This window comes from Salmo trutta, chromosome 33 (genome assembly GCF_901001165.1).
Source record: "Salmo trutta chromosome 33, fSalTru1.1, whole genome shotgun sequence".
Classification (NCBI taxonomy): Eukaryota; Metazoa; Chordata; class Actinopteri; order Salmoniformes; family Salmonidae; genus Salmo; species Salmo trutta.
Window position 1 is genome coordinate 33,332,155 of NC_042989.1, and position 9,739 is coordinate 33,341,893.

General features: G+C 43.1%; 1 long non-coding RNA gene across 1 annotated transcript; it reads left to right on the top strand.

Annotated features, from left to right (window-relative positions):
* The first annotated feature begins 4,511 nt into the window (after positions 1-4,511).
* LOC115172871 (uncharacterized) lies at positions 4,512-4,823 on the top strand. The gene is made up of 2 exons (XR_003871510.1): positions 4,512-4,604; positions 4,673-4,823. It is a non-coding gene; the product is annotated as an uncharacterized LOC115172871 (long non-coding RNA).
* The last annotated feature ends 4,916 nt before the right edge of the window (positions 4,824-9,739 follow it).

Here is a 9,739-nt window from a genome sequence, read left to right on the forward strand (position 1 = left end):
TTATCAGCAATTTCAAATTCAGTTGTGTCAAGTCGTGTCATGATTAGACTAATTTTGACCTCCATGTTTGGCCTTGAATGTGAGTGATCTGAATTATTTTATGAAAGACACAAAGCAACTGCTTTTATTAAGATCATATAGTTATTTGACTGATGTTTTGCTATTCCAATTTGGGCATCTTTACACCAAATAGTGTAAAGTGACATCAAAACATTTACACCGAACAACTGGCAATTCACGCAAATGTGCTATTTCCTGGCCCCTCCATTTCCCGGCAATATAAATAGTACAGCATATTTTTCGGATAATTTTTTTATCCTTTTGATTTCTTATTTAGCTACTCTCCCATTTTATTACAACTTAACAGTTTTATTTTGTGTTTTGTTTGTTTAAGTTTCTCCTTTTATTCCGAATTACCCCAGGTGAAGACGCGAGAACGGCAGCGGTTGAGTGAGTGAGGAACACATCTATTCTCTGCTGTGTTCTTCCCCAAAGAAGGGTGAGCCTGGTTTACCTCTTCACCGCTAAACTGGCGCTACTCTCCTCTGCTGAGGGGCTCGGCCCACTTCACTTGTTTTGCTCAGTAAAATAATGCACCAGTTTTATTACATCAGCTAGTATCTGATGTTAAATCATGTTGAAAATGACTCAATTCGTTTTCTGGTAAACACCTCTAGTAAAACAAATTGTGGTAAGGTGAATGGGAAATTCTGCTTAATACTTAGAGGTTTATGCGTGAACACAGATAATGCAGTGGTGTGTTTACTGAGCAGAACATAGAAAATAGCTCTCTCCTCGTATGAGGACTACAGTCACAAAGCTTCCCCAAACTAGCGCTGCCTTTATTAGGCTACCTTGCCAGAGACCAAAGATATATTCTAAGTACAGGTTATGCAGATTAGGTGTCACCCTTTGTTGAAAGTTAAAAGTTCACTGCTGTCCTTAACAAAAACAAAAAGGGGGCAGATGAAAAAGGATCAGTCTGTGTGTATATGCTGTATTAGCATATCACTTGATTGTTGAAAGTCAAAAGTTCACTGCCATCCTGAACGAGAATCATAAAAGAGGGCAGATGAAAAAGACTATCCTGTGATTACGTGTAAGTGCTGCGTTAGCCATTTTTTTGTTTGAGTTCACCTGAAAAGAGGGAATTAAAGCCAACATTCAACTGTGTCCTGCACTTGGGACAATCCTGCTTTATTGACCTATCATGGCCACATGTTCCAAATGCTCATGTCTAAATTTGGCCAAACAAATCTGAAGATAGAGATAAATGTTATCCTGCTCACCATTTGGAATCTGGAGGACTAATGCAATTGGAATCTTATGTCTGCTGAACGTCTCGTGGAAGGACCACACGATTGGCTAATCTGTTTGTACTGACAGATTGGATGCTGTTGCCCCATAATGGATCTTTGGAAGTACATATGAACTTTATGATCGCTGTTCATTGTCTCTACTCTGGCACCCTGTCTAGGGCTTATTCAGATATACATCTATTCAAATTTGCCAAACTTAATCAGTTTAAGGGCACAGAAATTGTATGCCTTGGAGTTGAACCAACAACCCCCCTAAGTCATCTGTTTATACACTCACATTACTTCCCTCATCAGATAGCTGTTTTCTGACAGATTATTGGGCACAGAGTTCCATGCTGATTTAGCTGGACGGAATAAAGACGATAGCCTGCTACTGTTGTATTATAGACAGATTACGTTTTGTTTAGAATAGGACCGCTTGTCTAGTGTTTATCATCATGTTGGAGGTTAGTGAATAGAGATATTTGATGTGTTAGTGTTTTCAATACAATGGCGTCTGGTATGAGTTTTTTTCTCCTAATACAGTTGATGGTCGACTTTTATAAGAGAGCCAACTATGATAATATAATCACATTCTGTTCATTATTAATATAGGCTTGAATGTTCAAAAATTAAATGTATTATATATTACATAATACATTTATTATAATTGATTATCCAGCTTACAGCGCTCCAGGCTGGATACTCACCTCCTCTCATTCACAGCTAGCAATCATGTTCAATCCTAATACATTTCAAAAGGAAAATGAAAAGTAGCTAAGTATCTGACCGTACCCAACCCCAGAGTAAATCCTGTTGTTGTACCTATTGCTGTTTGATTCAACTGTGAGGCAATCTATTGGATATGCTTATTTATTTATCTTTTCAATGGAGATCTCAGGCTGCTCTCAGTTCCTGAGTCATATCCTGGAGTGGGCTCGGAATTTTTACTCGGTGTTATTCCTGACATATCAGCCCTCCACCGTTCCGTATCGTATAGTTTTGACCCGTGCCCTAATGTGCATCTGTGCAAGTGCTATCTTATGCTAAAATAAATACATGATGGTCCCTGCACACATATGGCCCCAGGCATCTTTATGTGAAATTTGTATACCTATAGAGTACCAGTCAAAAGTTTGGACACACCCACTCATTCAAGGGTTTTGCATTATTTGTACTTTTTTTCTACATTGTAGAATAATAGTGAAGTCATCGACACTATGAAATAACACATGGAATCCTGTAGTAACCAAAAAAGGGTTAAACAAATCAAAATATATTTTTTATTTGAGTCTTCAAAGTAGCCACCCATTGCCTTGATGACAGCTTTGCACACTCTTGGCATTCTCTCAACCAGCTTCATGAGGTAGTCACCTGGAATGCATTTAAATTAACAAGTGTGCCTTGTTAAAAGTTAATTTGTGGAATTTTTCATTCTTAATGCATTTGAGCCAATTAGTTTTGTTGTGACATGGTATACAAAAGATAGCCCTATTTAGTCAAAGATCAAGTCCATATTATGGCAAGGACAGCTCAAATAAGTAAAGAGAAATGACAGTCCATCATTACTTTAAGACATGAAGGTCAGTCATTGCGGAAAATTTCAAGAACTTTGAAAGTTTCAAGTTTTTTCAAAAACTATCAAGTGCTATGATGAAACTGACTCTCGTGAGGACCCCAGGAAGAAAGGAAGACCCAGATTTACCTCTGCTGCATAGGATAAGTTCATTAGAGTTACCAGCCTCAGAAATTGCAGCCCAAATAAATGCTTCACAGAGTTCAAGTAGCAGACACATCTCAACATCAACTGTTCAGAGGAGATTGCGTGAATCAGGCCTTCATGGTCAAATTGCTGCAAAGAAACTACTACTAAGGACACCAATAAGAACAAGAGACTTGCTTGGACCAAGAAACATGAGCAATGGACATTAGACCGGTGGAAATCTGTCCTTTGGTCTGATGAGTCCAAATTTGAGATTTTTGGTTCCAATGATCTCCGCATGTGTGGTTCCCACCGTGAAGCATGGATGAGGAGGTGTGATGGTGTGGAGGTGCTTTGCTGGTGACACTGTCTGTGATTTATTTAGTATTCAAGGCACACTAACCAGCATGGCTACCACAGCGTTCTGCAGCGATAATCCATCCCATCTGGTTTGGGTTTAGTGGGACTATCATTTGTTTTTCAACAGGAAATGACCCAACACACCTCCAGGCTGTGTAAGGGCTATTTGAGCAAGAAGGAGAGAGATGGAGTGCTGCATCAGATGACCTGGCCTCCACAATCACCCGACCTCAACCCAATTGAGATGGTTTGGGATGAGTTGGACAGCAGAGTGAAGGAAAAACAGCTGGAAAAGCAGCCAACAAGTGCTCAGCATATGTGGGAACTCCTTCAAGACTGTTGGAAAAGCATTCTTCTTGAAGCTGGTTGAGAGAATGCCAAGAGTGTGCAAAGCTGTCATCAAGACTACTTTGAAGAATCAAAAATATATTTGTTTAACACATTTTTGCTTACTACAATGATTCCATATGTGTTATTTCATCATTTCGATGTCTTCACTATTATTCTACAATGTAGAAAATTTTAAAAAATAAAGAAAAAAAACGTTGAATGAGTAGGTGTGTCCAAACTTTTGACTGGTACTGTATATTGTTCCACATTTATTTTGCCCTGTTATCTCTTGTATGTTACAAACACTTTTAATGCCATGGAACTGCAATGTAAGATTTTGAGAGTTGTCTTGTTGATGCTGTATATGACTATGAAGTGGAAGTCCTATGTAAATTCATCAAACTTTGGCTCACACAAGCACCCTTATCTCTGAATAAGGATCTGAATGTTGCTAATTTGCTTCAAATTAATTGATAAACACTGGATAATATCATGTACAGAATATATATTTTATGCTCAATTTGCAATGCAATGCAATTTTGCAATTAGAATCAAATGATCACTCAACCAGAAGCAAAATACAATCGATTATTACCATGCTACAAAAGATTCAACAACCAAATGGTGCCAAAGCACTAGCTACACCTAACTTTAGAAATTCACGACCAAACCGTTTTAATTCTCAACCCTGTGGTTCCAAAAAACAAAAAGGAATCAAGAAAAGAATCTGATTAATTTCAGATGACTTCCAGGAGGAGTGATGTAGGTACTTCTCTATCGTATTTTAACTCCTTGCTTTTGTCACCTGGCTTATCTATCAGGGTGCGTGTCCGAGGTGGCCCCGACCCAGTCTTGTCACGATGTGGACTTGCTAGGTGGGGCTCCCAGACAGAGGCAGCTGTAAGGACTACGGGGTAAGTTTAGGATGTTTTCTTCCCAAACCATTGTTCTCTTTCACTGTCTTTCTCTCCCTCTGATTCAGGTCTCACCAAATCCCTGTGGGGATTAAGATGTGGAAAGCAAACGTCAGTGTCTGGGTGAGTTTAGGTAGAGAGAAAAGCACTGTATCCCTCAATACACAGTTAGAGAAGTTAACTTTGGAGTTGGAAGAAACTTTGAGTTACTTGGAGAAAGAATACAGTATACGATTCAGAATACCAAAAATAGTTAATTCTGTTCATTATCAAAAGCCTTAGTTTACAGAAACTTACTCTAAACACTACTTTTATCAAATGTAATGTGTCGTAAGGATTAGCAAAAATAGCTGCCTGGCAATTGCCTTTTAGAGGTGAAAACAAGAGCTCTGTCTCTAGTCTAAACCACTACAGACCCCATTATAAATTCTTTGGGTTCGAGCCTGAAGCTCTTTGAGCTTACTCCAATTGCATATCAGCTTCCAGTGTTGGAGTTATTTCTCTCTGGAATTACATTTATTGCTCTATGATTCTCTGGGATTCAATTTGTTGCTCTTAACACGACTCAGGATAGTCCCAGATGCAGACACAGGAGGCAGACAGTTCAAATCTCAGATGTTTATTACAAAACGGGGCAGGCAAACGGAAGGTTTAGGGCAGGCAGAGGTCAGTAATCCAAGGCAGCTTCAATTAGGGACAGAATGGCAGGCAGGCAGGCTCAGGGTCAGGGCAGGCAGAATGGTCAGAACCAGGAGGACTAGAAAACAGAAACTAGAGATACGGGAAACATGCTGGTAAGACTTGACAAGAGGAACTGGCAACAGACCAACAGTGGACGCAAATATAAGTACACAGGGGATAATGGGGGAAAAATGGGATACACTTGATGGGGGGGTGGAGACAAGCACAAGTCAGGTGAAACAGATCAGGGAGTGACAGCTCTATGATTCTCTGGAATTCAATTTGTTGCTTTGTTTTGTAAAAAAAATCCACGTCAATGCCCAGTAGCTAATTGAATATTTATTAATATAACTTCACTTTTCCACTTATGGAGTTGAGAAAACTAATCTGAATTTTGCTGTCATAGCAAATTCATAGCTCCATTTATATCATAGTAGCTGTAGGCACTAAAATGTTTCACATTCAAAAGACTACCCAGTGGGCAAAACTTGGTTGAAAAGACGTCTTCTTCTGGTCACAAACTGGTTGAAATGGACGTTGTTTTTTGTACATCTTTTTACTGACCAGAATATGACATATTTTTTCTGACCACCATACGACCAGTTGGCCATAATTGTTACCATAATTGTTAACTCTGACCACTATGTTATGTGGTCATAGTTAAGACCTCATCATAACCTGATAATGCCCACCTGCTGCAAAAAGTATGGCAGAGGATAAAGTTGGAAATTGAATACATTGTTCGTTACCTTTCTATTTGTTTCCATAGGCACCAATGAAAGTTGAAATCTGCAACATATTCTTAACATTTATTTAACTAGGCAAGTCAGTTAAGAACAAATTCTTATTTACAATGACGGCCTACAGTAGGTTAACTACCTTGTTCAGGGGCAGAAAGACAGATTTTTACCTTGTAACCGCTAGGCTACCTGCCGCCCCTATTAGATCAAGCAATGGCAAAAACAAATCTACATCACAATTTTTTGCACATCTGCATACAGTAATTGTTTCAAGATTCACCCACAGACATTGCATGCATAGTATTAATGATGAATGGTGTGATGGGGTAGATCCTCATCAAGGATCTCTGAGCACAGAAGGCGAACTGGAGCGGGGTGGCCTTCTTCAAGAGTGGTGTGATGAGTCAGATCTGTTGTGAAGAGAATCAGCTTCATTACGACGGTCAGGGGTGTATATTAGGACTTTCCAGAGGGCCCGCAACACATCAACCTCCTGAGTTTTTTGGCTTTTCATGACACTTACTGTAAGCATAAAAATAGAAGAAAATAAATTACCTATTGGCATAATGTAGACATGCAAGACACCACAGAACAGTAACGCACAGTAAAATGCTGTATATTTAACAGTCAGAATCTACAAAAAATGTCTCATTGTCTATGTTAAATGTCTCAACTCACATGTAACTTAGCAACTACACTGGTGTGCATGAGTGGTAGCAAAGGCATTTGCTCCTCTGTCCACATTGAAGATCAGATTACAGTCTTAGAAAAAAGGCTTCCAAAAGGGTTGTTTGGCTGTCTCCATTGGATAAGCCTTTTTGTTTCCAGGTAAGGGTTCTACCTAGAACCAAAAGGGTTCTACCTGGAACCAAAAAGGGATTCTTTAAAGGGTTCTACTATAGGGACTACCGAAGAACCATTTTATGTAATTATTTTCTTAGCGTGTATCATAGTCAATGGCTATAGATTTAAGGAGGGGTGGTTCACTCTCCTTTCCTTGGGATGTGGCAGAATAGGTCCCTGGTAACTGAGTGGGTGGCTAACCACTGCAGTAGTGGCCATGCATAAGGTCATTGACATGATTCAGGAACTGTAAAGACATAGATGAACCATTAACCATGATTAACCATTACCAAAGGTATTCACTAAGTTACCTGCCAAATAAAAACTTCAAATGGCCCTACTCCTGAAAAAGTTAATCAGGCTGCGACGTTCACATTACATTATGCCCACGTTGGAGGATGTTCTTTACAAGTTCCCGAAGGCCAGTCTTCACGCTCGTGGACACCACAGATGCCTTCCTGCAGTGCAAGCTCGACAAGCCCAGCAGCTACATGATGTAACGTCCGTCGTTAGAGTGAGACCAAGGCGCAGCGTGGGTTGGGTTCATCATATTTTAACAATATAAACGGTGAACCAGCAAAAGCAAGAAGCAACACAACGAACAAACAGTTTCGCAGGCTACTAACAGCAATGAAAAATCAACTTCCCACAAAAGACAGGTGGAAAAAGGGCTACCTAAGTATGGCTCCCAATTAGCGACAACGAAGTACAGCTGTCCCTGATTGAGAGCCATACCAGGCCAAAATATAGAAATACAAAACATAGATAGGGAACATAGAATGAACTTAGAAATATAAAATATAGAACATACATCAAAACACACCAAACAAACACCCCCTGCCACGCCCTGACCAAACTACTATAACAAATAACCCCTTTTACTGGTCAGGACGTGACAGTACCCCCCCCCCCAAAGGTGCAGTCCCCGAATGCACCTGAAACAAAAACTCAAAATAATAACCCCAAACTAAAGGGAGGGAAGGGAGGGTGGCCACCGTCAACGACAGTTCTTGTGCTACACCCACCCCTTTCCAATCCTCCCCCCTATGGAGGTGGCTCAGGAGCGGGACGCAGACCCCGCTCCACCACTGGCTCACCACACTTTGGTGGCGCCTTTAGAGCGGGGTCCCTCGCCGCCGACGCCGGACTGGCGGGCAACTCTGGCGCCGGACTGGCGGGTGGCTCTGGCGGCTCTGGGCGCAGGCACAGGATTCACCAGGCTGGGGAGACATGCAGGAGGCCTGGCTCTGGGAGCAGGGACAGGATTCACCAGGCTGGAGAGACATGCAGGAGGCCTAGCTCTGGGAGCAGGCACAGGACTCACCAGGCTGGGGAGACATTTAGGAGGCCTGGCTCTGGGAGCAGGCACAGGATTCACCAGGCTGGAGAGACATGCAGGAGGCCTGGCTCTGGGAGCAGGCACAGAACTCACCAGGCTGGGGAGACATGCAGGAGGCGTGGCTCTGGGAGCAGGCACAGGATAGACTGGGTCTCGAAGACGTACTGGAGGTCTGTAGCGCACAGCCTGCACAACCCGTCCTGGCTGGGTTGTAACTGTAGCCCTGCACGGGCGGAGTGCTGGCACAGGGTGAACTGGGCTGTGCAGAGGACTGATTGCTGCCGTGCGTAGAGCAGGCGCAGGGTAGCCTGGGCCTAGGAGACGCACTGGTGGCCAGATGTGCTGCGCAGGCATACTCCTTCCTGGCTGGATGCCCACTCTAGCACGGCACTTGCGGGGGGCTGGGATATAGCGCACCGGGCTATGAGCACACACTGGAGACACCGTGCCCTCCACCGCATAACACGGTGTCTGACCAGTACAACGCATGCCACGGTAAGCACGGGGAGCTGGCTCAGGTCTCCAACCTGACTCTGCCAAACTCCCCATGTGCCCCGGCTGCCTCTCGGGCTTCCTTGCCAGCCGTGTTCCCTCGTACCATTGCCGTTGGTCCTGCCTCTCGGGCTTCCTTGCCAGCCGTGTTCCCTCATACCGTTGCCGTTGGTCCTTTTCTCCTGCTGCCTCCGCTCTTCTGAGTGCCTCCACCTGTTCCCATGGGAGGCGATCCCTTCCGGCCAGGATCTCTTCCCAAGTGTAGGATCCCTTGCCGTCCAGGATGTCCTCCCATGCCCAGTCCTCCTTTCCACGCTGCTTGGTCCGCTTGTGGTGGGAAGTTCTGTAACGTCCGTCGTTAGAGTGAGACCAAGGCGCAGCGTGGGTTGGGTTCATCATATTTTAATAATATAAACGGTGAACTAGCAAAAACAAGAAGCAACACAACGAATGAACAGTTTCACAGGCTACTAACAGCAATGAAAAATCAACTTCCCACAAAAGACAGGTGGAAAAAGGGCTACCTAAGTATGGCTCCCAATCAGCGACAACGAAGTACAGCTGTCCCTGATTGAGAGCCATACCAGGCCAAAACACAGAAATACAAAACATAGATAGGGAACATAGAATGAACATAGAAATCTAAAATATAGAACATACATCAAAGCCACAAAACACACAAAACAAACATGCCCTGCCACGCCCTGACCAAACTACTATAACAAATAACCCCTTTTACTGGTCAGGATGTGACACATGACCACCTTTTGGACACCCTGGGGCAGGAAGAGGTGGTTGAAGCTCCCGTTTGGGGTCTCTGTGGCTCCAGAGGTTTATCAGCGGAAACAGCACGAGCTGTTGGTGGGACTCAGTGCCATGGAACCCATAGCAGATGACATCCTCTTAGTGAGCTATGGGGACAGTGATGAGGAGGTAGAATGTGACCATGACGCCAAGCTGCTGGCCATGATGGACAGATGCAGACAGGTCAAAGCTAAGGCTAAGCATAAAAAAGCTTCAGTTTAAAGTGCCAGAGGTCC